We start from the raw sequence: 19005 nt of genomic DNA on the forward strand, positions 1-19005 counted from the left end.
GACCGCAGTTATTGGCCAATTCTCTTCCTAGATGTAAACTTCAAGATTTTTTTTTTTCATTAATGGAGATGAAGGGAAGGTTACTAATAAAATCCCCAGGCAGAAACGAGCATGTGACGGCCTACCGAGCTTCAATTACTTCTATCGGGAGAGATCTTTTTAGTGCAGTAAAATTTCATCACATGTATTTCTAAGTTCATTGCTCTTTGCTCAAACCTCATTCACCATTCTTTCGACCTATGTTCAAAATCTAAATTCGAACTCTCTTTCGAGATTCCTCCTTCCCACTTCCTAAGATGATCTTCACACAGATCCGTTCATTAACGTTCTACATTCGTTCTTGCCTAGTTTTGTTTGTTTGTTCGTAACCTAGGGATATGACACATACTCATAAGGGGGATTAGCCACTCAGGGAAGCATCAAATACACTTGATACTGCGCATGATTTTTTGACCCCCGCTGTTCCTTTTCCTTTGCCATCGTATCTCCTGCTTTTCCCGCTTTAGGTTATGCGTAAGGGTCGGACTTATCGGTTCTCACTTTCTTGATTTTTATTTCAGAACGATCATCATCATCAACCTGACCACGCCCACTGCATGTCTCTTTAATTAACTATGTCCTTTGCCAGGTGCGACCACCATGTCCCCGCAAACTTCTGATCTCATCTGCACACGTTTTGCCGCCCCATGCTACGCTTGCCTTCTCTTGGTATCCACTCCGTTACCCTTGAGGAACAGCGTGTATCTTGCCTTCGCATTACATGCCCTGCCCAAGCCCATTTTTTCCTCTTGATTTCGACTAGGATGGCATTAACCCGCGTTTGTTCCCTCACCCATTCCGCCTGCTTCCGGTCTCTTAACGTACACCTATCATTTTTCTTTCCATAGCTCGCTGCATTGTCCTTAACTTAGTCTGAACCCTTTTGGTTAGCCTCCACGTTTTTGCCCCGTAAGTGAGTACCGGCAAGATACAGTTGTCAGAACGATAGGTTTGGTTTTTTTTTCCGCGAATATTATTTTCGGCGAATGAAATACTGATTTTTTTTCGGTGACTTCGGTTAATTTATTACGGGGTGAGATCTTGTCAAGCTGTCCACAAGGCAGCTTTTTCTCTCGCACCTCCATGTGCGCCCCCCGTCAGAAGTATACAGCCCAAGGGATTTGTTTTTCAGGCGTACTGTATGCCTCCTTATGCATCCCCAGCGACAGTAACCTCTCGAAAGAGGAAAGGCTTCGCTTCCGCAATCCTCCTAAGTTTTGGAGTGCTAGATGTGCATGGGAGCCCCGCTAGACAGCCTAGAAGCAAACCCCTTGGGCTGTATACTTTTGACGGGGGCTGTACTTCAGTGCATGAAACAAATTAAATGAAAATTTAAAGCAGCAATTATGTGTCGGCAGAAGTCAACGTCTCCCTCGGTGTTTTTGTCATCCTGAACCATTTATTTACCAGTAATTAACGTGCAAATGATAGTACTTGCAATTGTGCTTGTAGAAAAAAAATGCTATCTTTATTAAAGGGCAAGTGAATAGGTTTTAGAATTCGACGAGTTTAAAAGGGCCCAATGTGTCAAACATGCAGTTAATGCCTGCGAAATCTTTTTGCCCCAGCGTTTGAAATTGCGGCGTAATCGCCGAATAAAGGCTGGTTTACATGCAAGCGATTGAGCGGCGCGTCGCAGCGAAACTTTCCAACTTGTTGGAACCTCGCCGGCCGTCGCAGCGATGACTCAAAACAGGCCTTTCCTCCACGGCGGCAGAATTCGCTAGCATTTTCGCTTGCATGTGAAACAGCGTTCAGGCTTCTCTGCAGTGCACAGCGACGATCAGAGGCCCCGATAATGACGTAACGTACGACGGCGCTACGTTTCCACCGAATAAACAGTTGTTTCATAGAAGAAAACCAACTCCATTGAAGGTGAAGCTTACGAAGCATTGCTTGGCGGCATCGAAAGACGTACAGCAGTATGCAAGTGAAGGCAGCGGACATCTGAAGTTTCGGCGAGGATGACGTCACTGTCCCAAGCCGTTGTAGGACCGTCCTTTTTCAATGCGTTTCCGATATTGGGCCGATTATTTGTGCTGCTTTGGACGAGTTTCCTCGCACTTCCCCAACGCAGTAAGGAGAAGCTTGAACATCGTCGCGTTTTTAACCGACGATTACGTCACCAATTTAGATGCTAGTGCAAAAATACTTTGCATGCTTTCTCTAGAACCTCCATAGATTCGAATTCTTAGATAATCTCGAATTCTCATAAAACCAGTTCAGCTTCCCTTTAAGAGAGTAACACAAGTTAAAGCCGGTAGACAAATACTGAAGTGGGTTTATTTTTACGAGCTAGGTTGATACGTTATCTTTGGGTTGTCGCGCGGGGTTGCGAGGGCAGGCCATCACGTGAACTGCATATTGATGACAGCGATGGAGCTTCTAATTAATCATCGCGATAGCCGGAACATAATTTTTCTTGACGCCCATGCGCAATTTCCTGTCAATGTCCTGCAACTGATTAACCTACTTAACCAAATAATTGTGTTAAGCAGGTGATGGTAACAAACAGTGCTTAAATACAAGGCGGAGAGTAGGTGATGCTTCCCGGGAAAACGTAAGGTGGAGGAGCAATACCTCAGGCCATACAATTGCTCTGCTTATCCAACGATACCACCATCGCATCATGCCCCTGGCTTTCCTACTTGGTTATTTTCAGGTTGACTGAGTGTAACCCGCATTCAAAAACCAGATAGCTATGCCTTGCATGCTAAGAATATTAACTTTTCTCGGTTGAAATCGAATTTCGAAAACTGAATCGGCGTACTTTTATAGTTTTCTTTTAGGTTCAAACCGAAACTTCCAGCCCCTAGTTATACACCCTCCGGCCAAATGTGGCGCTTCTGGTCATCGCAACTTCTACATCGCTAAAGCCACGTCGCTGAAATTTAGTTCGAGCAAGATGCCTTACCTGAGAGGCTAGTGAAGCTCTCCGTTGTCCCGGTTACTGCTCTGCGCAAAACTCTTCTGGTGTTTCAGGTGGACGCACAACACAATGCGTTTCCTCTCAAATGTGGCCCTCTTAAGTTCATTAAAGCTTCTGACAGGCTGTTAAGGGCGTCCAGAGGAATGTACAGATCCATGTCAACGAGGCACCACAGGGATGAGGACAGAGACGTAGAACAGGTGCTCACTATCAGCTGACAAAAATTTATTGGGACATGCAATATATATAAAAGAGAAAACAGAACAGCTGAAAGTCACATGACATGCGCAGTCCAGTTCACGATTACAGCATTCAGCCAGAAAAAGAGCACGTGAAGCAACACCGCGATTCATACCGCATCACAAGGAGAGTGCATTTTCAAGGTACTCAAACTCTAAATCAAGTAACAGCAGCGAAGGCGCGCTCACACATGTATCGGCTGACTTATTTTAAAAGCCTCCATAATCTCCCGGGTTGTCTTATCTCTGTCTCCACAGAACGCGCGTTTCTTCGAACAATGTAGTGCTGTAGTCATGAATTGGACTGCGCATGTCATGTGCTTTTCTGTTCTTTTGTTTTGTTTTCTGATTTGCATATATTGCGTGTACCAATAAATTTTTGTCAGTTGACGGTGAGCACTGTATCGATCGCTTCATGCAGAGACGCGACACATCAGTAGCTAGGCCAGAAAAGACGCCCGGTCCTTTATTGCGCATAGATTTATAGCTGCGGCTGCAGCGAGGGAAAGGGAGAGGAAGAAGGGGCGTTGACATGTTATCAGGCCGCTTGCTTGATAGCCACATCTGATACAAGCACCTGTTCTGTCTTTCTATGTCTCCGCCCTTGTGGGGCCCCGATAACATGGTTTGGTTTGGTTTATGGGGTTTAACGTCCCAAAGCGACTAAGGCTATGAGAGACGCCGTAGTAGAGGGCTCCGGAAATTTCGACCACCTGGGGTTCTTTAACGTGCACTGACATCGCACAGTACACGGGCCTCTAGAATTTCTCCTCCAAAGAAATTCTAGCCGCCGCGGCCGGGATCGAACCCGCGTCTTTTCGGTCAGCAGCCGAGCACCATAACCGCTGAGCCACCGCGGCGGCCCCCGATAACATGGATCCGTACCAACTCGCCCAATATTCCACCCTTTTGGAATGTACAGACTCAGCGGTAGTTGTATTGTTCTCATTCTTCGGCTGGCCGCCACGTAACAGTATGCCTTAAAGACAACGCTAAATACACCCCAGCATACGTGGATAAAACCAAGGGATCGGACATCAGCCATTCTGTAGTCATTGGTCTGGTTACGCCCACTGAACGGAACATACAGAATCCTACTCCGGATCAGTGGGAGGTCGCGCTGTCCAGCGTAAACCTGGATGACCAAGTCTCACCAAGTTGATCCAAGTTTGACCAAGACGGCGAAGCTGGTCGACCGGGCATACTCAGCAGCCATGGCCGCTGTGGTCCTGAACTAAGGGACCCGACATCGGAACACTCGAGAGCCAGTAAAGTTTTTTCATTCACTCAGTCACATTCTCTGAACGACAAATGTCGATCCCGATGATGTTCGATTAGTTTTGTACTGTTAATCCATCCGCGCAACTTTAAGGGCCCATTGGTTGTCAGTTTTGCCCAACGCATGCCCCGCCCAAGTCCATTTCCGCCTCTCAAGCTCAGCTATAGTATCATTTATTCATTATCATGGCCAATTTTTATCGCCACACTTATTCATGCGGCCTAGTCACATTTTTTTCTCCGTTAGGACGCAATGCAGGCACGACTTGTCGACTTGCTGCATGTTGCTCGCTTATTCATTTCTAGCGAATTATTGTGTGGAGGTGACGGTGCTGCTCTTCACATAAGCACCCGCTATTTTCTGCCCAGGCCAGGATCGCCACGTCGAATGTGATCAGCCTTCCGGTCCGAAGAGGGCATCGAGGTTGATGTACTGTGCAGTCATCAAGGCGTGGCGTAGCGTTTGCGGGTAGGTAGGCTGGAAACGCTGATTGGTCAAAAAAAAATATGACGTCATACGCGTGACGTCATAGGTTACGTGATATTTAATGACGTCATGTCCGGTTAGGGACAGACATGTTTCCCTAGATTTTTCCCCGCCACCACTCCTCAGCGGACGAGGCTGCTCGCGAGGAGCCGAGAGGCGAGGAGGCAGCGTGCACTGCAGCGTTGCCTCCTCGGCGTGTCCCCGTCATGTCTTTCGACCCGCCGCGGTGGCTCAGTGGCTATGGCGCACGGCCGCTGATCCGAAAGACGCGGGTTCGATCCCGGTCGGGGTGGTCGAATTTCGATGGAGGCTAAATTCTAGAGGCCCGTGTACTGTGCGATGTCAGTGCACGTTAAAGAACCCCAGGTGGTCGAAATTTCCGAACCCCTTTCACTACGGCGTCCCTCATAGCCTGAGTCGTTTTGCGACGTTAAAACCCCAATAAACCATAAACCCATGTTCTTCAGTGCGCGCGCGAGATTAAAAAGCGCACCTGTCGCGCTGCGCTGTCACACTGCATGCCTGCTTCCGTGCATTTCTTGCGGACTCCTTTCAGTCATACTTAGCTATACTATTGACCAAAAGGCTTCTTAAACAGTTATTTCAAGTTTTATTGCTATGTATAAAGAATATGTTTGTAGCAGGTGCGGGCGTGAGCCCGAACAAAAGAAAACTGTTTTTATTCCCCTTCAGTATTCCTGCTTATCGAGACTTGAGCATTTATATGTTGCAGTACAACTTTTTTCAGGCATCACAACTGATGTTTCGATGTGTTTGGTACATATTCATCTTCAGACATTTCATGTCTGTTGGGTAAAAAAAAATATACGAAATAATACTTGACTGCATCAATTGTGACTGAGGCATCTAGCATCACGTATAGCATGCTCTTGAAATTCCTCTAGCTGTTGCACAGAAGTCTGTAATTGACTTCATTGTAGCTTCATACTTGCACCATTTAAACTCTGCACATAGCTCTTTTTTCACAAAAGGAAATGTGATTAGGTTTCTGAATAGAGCTGTGCACGGGCCGCAATTTCGAACCCCCGCCCGGCCCAGGACTTAACCTACCGACAGGAAGCCCGGCCCGACACTGAAGGACCATGAGCACGCTCGTGCTCGGCCCGACCTGCAAAGCGGCGACGACACAAAAAGAGAATTTCAGGAAAATGAGTTTATTTCAATGACATTCAAATTTTGACCTCGCATTCCAGATCACAGTTTGGGATTATACACAAGACACAACGCATAAAGGTATAGATTTATCACTCTAATTATGCAAGTTGTTCATTGATGATGGCTTGATCGAAACAAGAGCGGCGCTCTTTCATTACGAATCCTGCGGCGCTGAATTTTTTCTCGCTGCTTGAATTGGTGGCCGCAACGGCTAATACTTTCATAGCAAGAAGAGAAACGCTTGAAGTACGAAGGGAATGACAGACGTGGTGTCGTAAGCCATGGATGGCGTGCCACGACAGGAAGACTTTTTGACTTGTCAGAGGATAAGCGAGCAAATAAGCGACAGGGCGGCGCTATCCTGCGAATGCCGATACGGCCGTGACGTCCCTGTTTCTACTATTCACGGGAAGGCACGGTGCTGTGTTCACTTCGCTGACAAGCGATTACGGCGAAACGCCAGAATAGTACGAGCTGAGCCGTAGTGGAGGCGCCAGTGACATTCTTCTAATGCCATTCATGTGGTGGGGGCCCCCCCTTCGCTCTCGTCCGCGACTATTGTCCGTCTCCCCGGCCGGAACCAGAGAGAGTAGCTCCTGCCAGGTAGGCGGACAAGAGAGAAGGCTGCCGGCTCTGCGGTGCGCTGCGAGTGGAAGGATTTAACCTTTTCCCGATGTGCAGCGCGACTGCAGCGCGACTCCGTGACCCCGCGTGCGCCGTACGCAGCCCTGCCTCCGCTTCCCAGAACCATCCTTTCTTCTTACAAGGCGCCCAAAACTAGTTGCTTTGCCCCAACGTTGGTACTTGCTAGAACGAAAAACGCGTTTCCTTGCTGTCGCTCCCGTCTATACTTCTCCTCACTATCCTCTCCCTTTCATTTCCGCCGGCTGCAGCTCGGGTGCTTAAGATATTAGATAGCAATTGCCGCGGCCGGCAACACTCTTTTGCTTCACTTTTTATTTTTTAAATAAACCACTACCACCACCTGTGGTGCGCTGGGCGTCTTGCATGCACAGCAGGAAGTGCTTTGTGTCTACACCATCCAGGAGGGAATGTACAAGGACGGGAGGATAGTGGTGGTAGTGGTTTATTTAAAAAAATAAAAAGTGAAGCAAAAGAGTGTTGCCGGCCCTGGCAGTTGCTATCTAATATCTTAAGCACCCGAGCTGCAGCCGGCGGAAACGAAAGGGAAAGGAAGAGGATAGTGAGGAGAAGTATAGAGGGGAGCGACAGCGAGAAAGGACAGGGGAGAGCTTTGTACACTATTTACAAAATACAAAAGTAATCAAGTTCGCGCCGCTCGCGCGCTAATGTCCAAGCATTAGGGAGGATAGTACAAACGCTAAAAAAAAGCTAGCTGGGGATGGAAACGCATTTTTGGTTCTAGCAAGTACCAACGTTGGGGAAAAGCAACCAGTTTTGGGCGCCTTGTAAGAAGAATGGAAGGTTCTGGGAAGCAGAGGCAGGGCTGCGTACGGCGAACGCGAGGTCGCCGGGGTCACGGTGTCGCGCCTTCTCTCGTGCCCGTCTACCCGGCAGGAGCTACTCTCTCCGGTTCCAGCAGGGGAGACGGACAATAGTCGCGGGCGAGAGCGAAGGGGGGTCCATACCACATGAATGGCATTGGAAGAATGCCCCTGGTGCCTCGACTACGGCTCGTAGTATTCTGGCCCAGGCTTGGTTGCTGCGTTTCGCCGTAATTGCTTGTCAGCGAAGTGAACACAGCACTATGCCTTCCCGTGAATAGCAGAAGCAGGGACGTCGCGGCCACATCGGCATTCGCAGGATAGCGCCGCGCTCTCGCTTATTTGATCGCTTATCCTCTGGCAAGCCAAAAAGTCTTCCTGTCGGGGCACGCCACCCACGGCTTACGACACTACGCCTGTCACTCTCCTTCCAACTTCAAGTGTTTCTCTTCTTGCTATGAGAGTATTAGCCGTTGCGGCCACCAGTTCAAGCAGCGAGAAAAATGCGCCGCAGGAATAAACTTCATTAAAACTTCCTGTTGGGCGAGTTGGTAGTTGGTGGTTATAGCGCTTGTGTGTGTGTTTCCTCTCTTTTTGTCCGTGTCTTTGTTTGCGCTATAACATTTCTAATTCAAGATGAACTACCAACTCGCCCAACAGGAAGTTTTAATGAAGTTTATTTCTTATACAGTGGGCCCATCTTTCTGTGTTTCTTCATCTTCTTCCATCTCTGACCTTCTACTGAGTAACATCGTGGACGCTACATGCCGGGCAAGACGCTATGCCTTTTGCATTCGGAATAGCGCTTGTGTGTGTGTTTCCTCTCTTTTTGTCCGTGTCTTTGTTTGCGCTATAACATTTCTAATTCAAGATGAACTACCAACTCGCCCAACAGGAAGTTTTAATGAACTATAGACTTCTGTCTATAAAGTCTATAGATTGGCTATAGACAAATCTTAGACAATAGTCTACAGGCAATACAAATGCCACTGACAGTCATACACTATCTATAGATTTATGGCCATACACGTTTATTCGACTTTTGTCTATAGACTATGAGTAGACAAAAAGCAATATCTATAGGAAGTCACTAGAGTCAATAAGAAGTCTACAGACTGTCTGTAGGCCATTGATAAGGGTCTACATTACAAGGCGCTTACCCGACGCAAAAGCACTGAACAAAGTTGCATACTGGAAGCCATTTGTAGTCTTTAGTTTTGTCTTTCTTATAGGGCATGCCAGCAAGCAAGGCTATGGAGGGTAAGCCATCCAACACAAGCAAATTTCCCTGACGGCATGTTTCGGCCTCCAGTGCTCCCGACTTGTTCCAAGAGGCCATGCAACGAGGTGCAGAGGCGCTTCCTGCCCACGTAGGGCCCGACGTCAACGTGTCATTTTTCTTCAGCCCGTGTCCCCTCCTCCGCTGCCGCTAGCTGCCCCAGCCCGAGCGCACGGGTGCAAAATGACGTGTCCGAGCCAACAATACCGTCCAAGAAAGGTGGAGGCACAGAAAGCGTACATCACCCTGTACAAAATATCGACACGGCCGACGATACAGGAAGGAAACGCGAGCGTACGCAAAGTAGCGGGACGCGGGGCTATTTTGCATGGCCCGGAGGAGCGAAGAAAAAAGAAAGAGAACAAAGGAAACATGGATGAGGCGACACGTCCTCAACTCCACTTAGTTGTGTGCAGTGCAGATTTAAATGTGACCCGATCAAAGAAAGAGAGTGAGAGAGAGAGAGATTACATTTTTGAACACCGTATTTGCTTCGTTATGTAGTGTGCCGCTTTCCCGCTAGCGATTCCTCCTCATTCGGGCCTGAAAAACGTTCGTGGAAGCCATAGGTGTTCGAAATTTCGGCCATCATAACTTGCTCCATGTACGAGTGCGTAGCGGCACTATTTCGGCACTATTTTCTGTCGCGCAAAGCCACAGCTGTAGAACCTGATCACTCGCTTATCCGCACAGTCGACATTTGTTTTAAGTAGAGCTCAGGGAAATACGTAAGGCAACACCTGATTTTCATGCAACCGACGGCTACCCTTCAAGGATGAGCGGCAAGCATGCACTGTTTCTTCTATTTCTAGGCAATGTTGCCCCCGGCTGTTAATTTCCGCTTAACAATCGCAATGACAGATAGGAGACTTTCTGCGATGTGAAACGTATGACGCTTAAGGAAAAACACCATCTGGTCAACAAGCACAAACAAGGCGTTCCGTTTCGTCTTGTTTTCACCCATATCAGCAGCTCCGGCAGTTCTGCGCCTCCATGGTTCCTGTACTGCCCGCGAATACGAAACGTGAACAGCATAATCCGAACATCGCGATTGGGGTAGACACTAATACAGTTGATTTTCACTTCGAAGGCGCGATGACCTCGGTATGAAAGGGTGAATGAATCGAGCCTATCTGTCACATCTAGCAGCTAATATGCTACGCGGGCGACCCAGTCGCTTGTTCAGTTGATACTGGCAGATAGGGAATGGCCACAGCATTCGAACGACGACCTCTGTTGTGCATTTCTGACCTTCATCATTGCCTTCCGGGCTCGGTATATAATTTTTTTAGACATAAGTTAACCTCGGCCAAAGCGAATGCGCATGTACGATAAGGTGTTGTTCTGACCTCTAGGCCACTCTTAAATAGTGCCGATGTGCTCCCCAGCGCGCCCGTTCGAGAGCTCGAGACAAGTATGTGAACGCCTGAACATACCATCATAATTACACGCATTTCAATTGGTCGGCTTACGTGACTTCACAGAAATCATTTTTTTTTTTACCGTACACCCGCGTCCCATAAAGTTTTGCTGCTAAATGTGTGTCCCACTTCCGCGAACTGCACGGAAATAAGGGGACCACTTCGTGGCCATGCAAAGTACAGGCGCGCGGCGCGTGTCCGTGCCGACGCCTTCAATAGACCTTTCCACAAATTCCGCCGTGCCACCAAGCGGCCGCGCAAAGCACTCTGGGAAAACGGAGCGCCGCGGCGCCCGCGGCGCCGCGCTCGCGTCTTTTCGTTCCGTCTCCGACTGCGCGCCTGATCACCGGAAAGCCTTCCTCTGCCATCTCGTCGCCATCACTGTTTCTTATACCTGTGCTACACGGGAACGTTCGAATGACATCTGAGTCGAATGACATTCGAAAACTGTAATGACATTCGGACTCGACGGACGCGCGCGGTGCTACACGAAACCTTCCAAGCGCATTCGAAAGCCTCAGCTCGTTTTCAGTGTACAACGATGACGACGGCGGTGGTCACACTGCTCCGACAACGACACTATCACGGTCAACAGCAGCATGTGATTATAGTGAAATATCTAGTTTACTATAATATGACTGCAGTGGGACACGTTTTTCAGGCCAACGACACCGACGAATCCGATCGGCGGACGGTCAGCCTTGTCGGCGGCTGAGCGAAAGCACGGTGATGAGGCGGCGGTGCAAATATGTTCGCGCTTCTAAATGAGCGAAACGAACGGCCATATTTCACATGTGCACACCTGAACAGTCACCAGCGATAAGCGCTTGCCAAATTAATTTCAGTCGACGACGACTCCCTTCCCTTCCGCGACGACTAGGCCTAGCGGGTCCGTGGGATATGATCTGTGATTGCGGCGGTTGTGATGAGCGAATCACTAGCTTTAGCGAATGAAAATGGTCACCGAGTGTAGTTTTGCAATAGTGACCTGAAATTAATTGTTGCTTAGATCGCTGGGCACGCATATGATGAACGTGAAACGCCGGTGTGACCCAGACTGCCGAGCCGTGCTTTACGGCCAGCAGCAGTCGTCGCCGTCGCTAGCTTGTGGATGACAAATTAGGCCGTTTCAGTTAAAGCGAACGGTCGCCAAACATACTTCTGGATAAAGTAGTTTAAAATAAAGTACTGGTCACGTCGGAGGAAGCCGGGACAAAAAACGAGAAGCGCCGGTCCTGCGCGATGTCAACAGCCCGCGGTTGTTAAGTGTTTCTCAGGCGTGCGATCGCACCATCGCTTCCCACACATTATCGCACTGCGTAAACAAGCACGGCTACAGCCGGTAAAAAAGAAAACAGGTTGATTAATAGAACTAAAGCGCCGATTGCGTTTTATGTCATAAAAACGAGTACTAACTGTTCGTACGCAGCGATGTAAACAACAGTATGAGTGCAGTTGTCCTCATCGGCGCACTCCTGGGGAAATTTCATGCTGACGCGGTAAATGTTCACTGCTGTAATATATAATCTTCAAGCACTCCCTTAGACAGAACACGAGCTATTTGCTAAACATGACACAGTTGGTTGACACAGTAAGCGTGACACAGTCGGATGTTGCGTTCCGCGGCCACGGATCACCAGCCGAGCACCAGCAGACGCAGACCAGCGTTCTCCCAATGTATGTATACACAGCCCTCGCCGCTCATGTGCCCATGGTGGTGGTGAATAACTTTATTCATAAAAGCCCCCCCCCCACCCCAAAAAAAAAACGAAAATTATGCAGCAGCATTGCGGGCGGCCTTCAGGCTGCCGGTTGTGGCGTCCTGGCCGTACCTAGTCGCGACGCCCTCTGCCCCGGTCACCAGCCGAAGTTGGAGATTCGCATGTGCCCATTGCTCTGCGCAATCACAGCAGGCGTCCGTTCCGCATACACTCGGTGTGGAAAGATCGTGGAGAGACGATCCATGTATCCCTTGCGCCCGCTCGTGTTGAAATGCGTACCATATATTTTTTGGTGTTTCGAAGGCTTCCACAGGGTAAATCGCCCTTGTGAACCTTGCCGATTTATCCTGCGCACCCATTCTAGCTTCAGCTTCTTGTCCTTGGGGAATACGTGGTATGAAATGTTGATGTCCTTTCTCGTGTTGTTACTACAGCCGGGCACGCAGCACCTTTGACCGCCACCGCGATTCTAATCTGCAGACATGTCGAATGTCTAAAAAAATCCCCACATAATTGCAGAAAGACTAAGAGATAACCACCACAGCACTGCGCTGCAACATTTACAACGCGCACGAGAAGACGCACAACGCCTGAACACGGCGGCACAACACAGCAACACGCTTGACAGCAGACGACGCGGGCGGTGACCGCTCCTTTCTCCCATCATGCTTTGCGCGGATCCGCTAGGGGATGGCGCGGCGCTGCAATTTAAGACAACCCCCCCCCCCCCCCTCCTCACCACAGCGGAGGGAAGAAGAGGAGAAGAGGGGTGTTTTACTTTGGACAAGGGCACCATTATTTATCCAATGACATGCCCGCTCGAGAAGCCCGGCCGGCTATGCGCACGAGCGGCCCTTCAAAGAAGTACGTACATAGCATGCTCTGTTTTGCGCCTGCGCGTGTATGTACGTGCCCGAGCTCCCGCTCTCCTGCATAATCTCGCCCAGGCATCAACGAGTGGGGGTTGCTGTACACGCAAAGAAGAATAGGAAAGTAAAAATGGGGATGAATTGGGGAGGAAGAAGGGGATGGTGTCGCGAGAAAACGTTGTAGGCGCGACAAGATCGCGCGCGTGCTTCGCTCGAGCGGTCACCACAGCGGACGTGTATTCATGGGCGAGCTAGGCTTTTACCGGAGTATATATCCCAAGGGGAAGGGCTCACTGGCCAAGGCGAGTGTTGGGACGAAAATGAACATGACAGACAGAGTGAGAAGTGTTCTCCGACGGAAAGGAGAGCTGCGGGGTGAAACACGTTACTGTTGGCCAGACGACACCTGAGGTATTGCGGTTGCTAAGAAAGCAGCTTGAACCTCTACGAGGAAATTCTTTAACTAGTTTACTTCGTGACCGGTAGATGGCATTAAGCGTTCTACATACCTAGAGTTACTGTATATGCTACCAAAGGTATATGCTACCTTTGGTAGCATATACAGTAACTCTATACATACCATGTGCAGTTTCTACCAAGAGCTCACTCCCAACATTTTTGGGCTGATATTGGCATACGCGCTTCAACCACTATATAAGTATAAGCCCAAGTGCATGAGTCCAAAGTGCTATAGGTGGTGCTTTTGAGATACTGAGTGTGCATCCGTTTTAGTTATATTCTGAGTATCCCCATCGCCAGCCCCAGCCGTAGGGTACAGCAGTGGTTCACTGTCCATGTGAGTTCGTGTTATAGTGAGTTGAGCTATATGCCCACAATACTCGTCGTTAGCCTGCAGGTTAGCGGGTCATTACGAGTTCAAGTTTTCAGTGAGGTTGCCGTGAGTCTGGGTCTATTGAGACTCTTGCAGGTCAACTGGCTCCGTGTCCATGCGCATTGATGTGAGTCTAAGCGACACTGAATTTCGTTGATTTGAGTTCGAGTAAAATACACCATGTGAGTCTGGCTCAGAATCGTTCTGAATCGGCGAAAAGTCGAGTGGCGGCGGGCCCGGCAGCACAAGAACGGTTCATCTTTTAACAGCGGTTCCATAGGAAGAATTTGCAGGCGGTCATTGCGTTACGCTCGAGGATTTCCATGCAAAGTGGCGCCAGTGATGTCCCAAACGGTGAAAGCTCCTGGTGTCCTTGAAAGACGTGTCAAATAAGGTACGCTGATTGAAGAAGTTAAAAAACCAAGTCAGAGTTAACCAGAAAAGCAATACCTGCCTCTAGGGTCAGCAAGGATACCGTAAGGTAACTACGATTCAGCATCCTAGAGTAACACAAAGGTTATTAGCTAAAAAATAAAAATGCAGATCGGAGTGGACGGAACAAAGGTGAATTTCGTCTCTCCGACAAACCATCATACCAAGCGCAAGTGCCTGTAGCAGATTTGCGTAAAGAGAGGACCAACAACAAGCGACGTGGCAACACTGTAATTCATATTTCATGCACCCGAAATAGAACTTGCCGACGGCACTCTTCCCTTCGACGCGAAAAATATGCGCAAATGCAAGGGAAATAGAGAGTAGCAAAATATTCGCATTTTGACGAAATGGAGACGGCGTGTTAACGGCTACGTTCAAGCCTTTTCTTCCCATCTCAATCTTCGCTCAAACATCCTTCGTTCGATGGGGAACAGGTACGAGAGCGAATAATCCCGTCCACTCCTTCCCTCCCTGGTCTCCCTTTCTCAACCCTCCCCCACTCTCCGAGATGGAAAGCCTTTCAACCGGAACATCATATATGCGCATGTACCACCTCCGTCTTGCACACCCCTCGGACCCCGTTTTTCTTCGACTCTCCTTCAATTTCCTGCGCTGACTCGCACTTCGGAAACGTTGCATAAAGAAATTGTGCTTGATAAGTCTTTGCCCTGATTCATGAGACAGAAGGGTTTATTCGGGCCTGTCCTGCAGGAGTTGATGACGTATACAAGTTTTCAAAACCTAGTTTTACCAGATTCTTGCACCCCGGACAGATTTCTTAAATGTCGGCTTAAACCCAAACCCGATTTCTTCCTGAAAATAAGCCTTCTAGGGAACTTTGTTATCCTGTGCAGAGGGCTGGCGACATATGGCGCGAAGATTGGCCTTCGTCTGGTGCTTAATCCACAGGGGTGTTTTCTTTTAGTGCGTTTATGTGCTTAATTTGAGGCTCAGTTAGAATAGTATAAGTTAAAAGCGAGAATCCAAAACAAGATTAATGACCAGACTCTCGTTTGCATCACTGCATGGTGCATAATACATGCTAACGACGACCTGCTCCAAGACTCTTCTGCGGTTTAAAATGGTCGCTTTGACGGTGAGCGAATGTTTTCGCTGTCTACAAAGGTATACGCAGGCAGGCATTGCACGAACTAGGAAGTGCTGCGCAGTAGATGATAATGCATGCGGGTAAATAATGGCACTATATGAGAAAACAAAGAAATATCTGGTAAGGTAAAAGTTGTGCAGTGCGAGCCGCCATTTTCACAGTGGTTACGAAATAATTAGCATAATTGGAAATTTTAAATCATTACAAAATAAACTAATAATTAAGAGCATGTTATATCACGGTAAACACGAGCATTTATACTAAACTGTCTTCTGCTGCAAAAAGTTGGGGAGGCACTTCAACTCCGTCTTAAGGGTAAGACGCGATAGGGTATAAGTTAATTCTCATATATGAAGAATTGGTCATCCTCTATCATTCTCTGTCATTTTATAGCGACCAATCATCTCCGACAAACCGTCATGGTGTACACTTTGCTCACTGCCCGGTGGGCATGTTGTGATGACGCCACAAGGTCACGTGACCTAGGTGGCCCACTTGCCTTCAAAGTTGCTTCTCTGGGCATTTTTGGGGGATTTTTTGCTCGCTGTCAACGACGCCGACGACGAATTTTCTGCGACACGAGTTTCTGAACACCATCGCGTTAATATATGACCCAGTGAAACAAGAATTATCGGAAGACTTCAAAAAATATCACGAGATTCTTAGCTCCCGAATTCGGGAAGAAATAAAACCCGAAAGCGAAGTCTTATTTATATTTCGAAGTATAATTTGAGCGTGTGTATGTGCTAAGTAAACAAAGTCAAAGACTGTACCTGCGGTGCGTGGTTCAACAGCATTGGAGTGGAATACAAACGATTTCCTTCAACTAAGTCTTTGCAGGTAGAAAAAAAAAATGCGGTTGTCGGTTCCAGTAAAGTGGGAAAAAAATCTAAGCGACCGATTTATTCGGCTCATGTAAAGCACATGTGCTGAGCTTACAGGCCATTTCATTGAATTCCTTCTCGCTTGTAACAGACTTTAGAATTATGAAAGCCACCCCGGATATTGCTTCTTGCGGTCTCTGTTGCAGAATAACGAATATGACACCAGAGCATGATTGGCATGTCCGGTGAGAAAGAAACCGCCGGCCTTTGCAAGCTCCGCCATTCTCATTCAAACGTGTGGACTAGTGCCGCCATCTGGCCGCAAAGCACAAAATTATGTATCAACCTGGGTTGATGCAACCTACTGAGCATGATCGGAGGAAAGTTTTCGCGATAAAAGGAGAGTAGAGAAGACGTGCTCTCAAGTGCCAGTTATCGCCGCTTTGGAAACAGTGTAGCAGCGCTGGACCACTGTTATGCGACTATTTTCCCCCGATAGAATTTCTATAGAATTCAAAATATAACCAAACAGACCAACTGTACATAACAGCCCACAGCCTCTGCGTTAACCACATGTTCTTTTATTTTTTGTCGGGTTACCAACTGGCATAGTTCTCGGCCTCATGTTCTTCATGCCCATATATGCTAAAGAATACACTGCCCATATTAGGGTCTAATTAAAATAGACAAACAACCTACTTTCAGGGCACCTCGAAAATTTTTTCACTTTTATTTTCTAATCGTAAATCTCTACGATCGAAAGCAACAGGCTTAGTAAATTATCCTGTCCGTAATAGAACAGAATAGAATAGAAAAGCCTATTCTATTCCATTCTTGCATCTCGGTTGCTGGTGACGCTGAATGCAAAGCAGCAAGACGATCAGGCATGCAGGTTGCGACCGTTGATCGCATTTCCCAAAGACTGTGGCATAAAAAAAAAGAAAAAAAGAAACGATGCGGTTGCCTGGTCACAGCCACGCCTCTGCAGAGAAACAGAAATGAAACGGATTAGAAATTAGCTCGGATTAGACTGATTAGATTAGAACGGGTGAGAAGATGAGAATGAGTCATGCCATCGTCAAGCATGCGGATGGTTAGTGGAATATAAGGGGAATCGAAGTGGTTAGAGTAAAAGTGAGAGCAAGGTAGTGTCACATACCGGCTCTGTCATAGAGAACGCAGAGCTGCTAGCGTGCGTCATGCAACGAGTCATACAGATAAAGACGAAGAAGGAAGGCAGGGATGTTAACCCGAAGGGTGTTCTGGTTGGCTACCGTGCAATTATTTTCTGTTACCGTTTCTTTTTGCCCTGGAACATGTATAGACTATATGGCATGCTGTTACCAAGTTATGGCTGCTGTACTGGCGCCTTTCAAATGCGATGGTCAAGTGTGCATGCGCTTGTTTCACTCTAATGCGCATGTGAGGGCAGCGCTAGCCAATTCAGCTTGCTCAGTTCCAACAGCACCGCCGTGGTGCACAGCAGTTTGGGGTAGGTGACGTAACGGCCTCGCAGCGCCACCTTTCATCGCATTAGCGAGAGCGAACCAAGATAAGTGTGACAATATTACGCATAACGTTACGCATGAGAAAGAGAATGTTACGAAGCAGGTGCGAATCTCTCGTGCATGGTTCCCAGTCTGCCTTCCTCAGGCGGTCAGCCTGGTGGTAGGGCACATATCCAGCCTGGATGGGCTTGGGCCACATCAGGGACGGCGCCCCGGACTACGGGGGCGCCCATTCCTTCTGGACAAATAGAAATTTTGCAGTCAGTGAACGAATCAATCAATCAACCATCACTTGAATGTCTTCTCGCTTTTGCTGCGGCGCCTGTCGCTCGCAGTTTCTTTTTTTTTTTACTGGAGAGCGCTGCCCGTGATTGTTCGAACTTGCAAACGCGGGCAGCGCCCTCTGGGTTGCAGCACGCAGTGCCCATAATGAGTGACTGCACCGAAGAGTTGTGACAGGAGCTGGAAAAGGCGCAGAAAGTGCAGTTAGTTTTGAAAGTACCCTTGACGTCACTGTAAGAGTTCCCGAGATTTATTTTAATAAATTTTAGCGCACTCAGCCCGTTTTGTCAAGCAAACAACAGTTCAGTGTAGAAAAATGCCAGGCATCCCAATCTTTTTGAGTTTGAAGATTTACTTGCCGCTTGGAACTTTATCAAAGGCTTTTGTAAAATCCAAAAATACTGCATAATTTCGGTGGTTCTTAAGAGTGAATTACTTGTGCAGCTGCGTTGCTGTACTTGAACAAATGCTAAAACTGCGCGAGGACAACATTTTCTCCAAGAGCTCATTTATGTAGTTCGCCGAAAAGCGTTAAAGAAATTTAACGATAATTTTGTAATAATAGGCGATCCCCGTTGTTAACTGCAAAGACAACTTGGGTCACATTGAAATCATCTGGAAGTTATCCTGACGAGTGTGGAGTACAAAATTTTTTTTCAAGAAATGTGGGAATAAGTTGAGGTTGTCGGTTTAGACATATGCTTGAGATTCCGTAAGGACCACAAAAAGTTTTGGTTTTTAAGGATCGGCAGCATGTAGATAAATCCAGAATAAGAAACAAAACTGATCGAACGTGTTTAGGGTAATCCTCCAATTTGGAGTGGACATGTGATAAGAGAGTAATTACTTATTAGCATCCACCCAAGCGCAGCCGTACGGCGGAAAATGAAAGCTTTACAGCGATTACAGAAACTTTGTAGTTAAAGAAAAATTCGTCGGTGCGGGGTTCAAAGTAAAAATTATTCAAGTAATTACTCCCCTGGTACAACGAACAAAACCCGAATTAGAAACAAGCTTCTCCTGAAGCTCGGTAGGCAGACATTTGACACAGAAAATGAGCTGTGCTGTGCCATGTCGCCGTCATCTGTTATCAGTGTGCCATCAGTCAATAT

This window comes from Amblyomma mixtum, chromosome 3, assembly GCF_055824585.1.
Source record: "Amblyomma mixtum isolate Tamu chromosome 3, ASM5582458v1, whole genome shotgun sequence".
NCBI lineage: Eukaryota > Metazoa > Arthropoda > Arachnida > Ixodida > Ixodidae > Amblyomma > Amblyomma mixtum.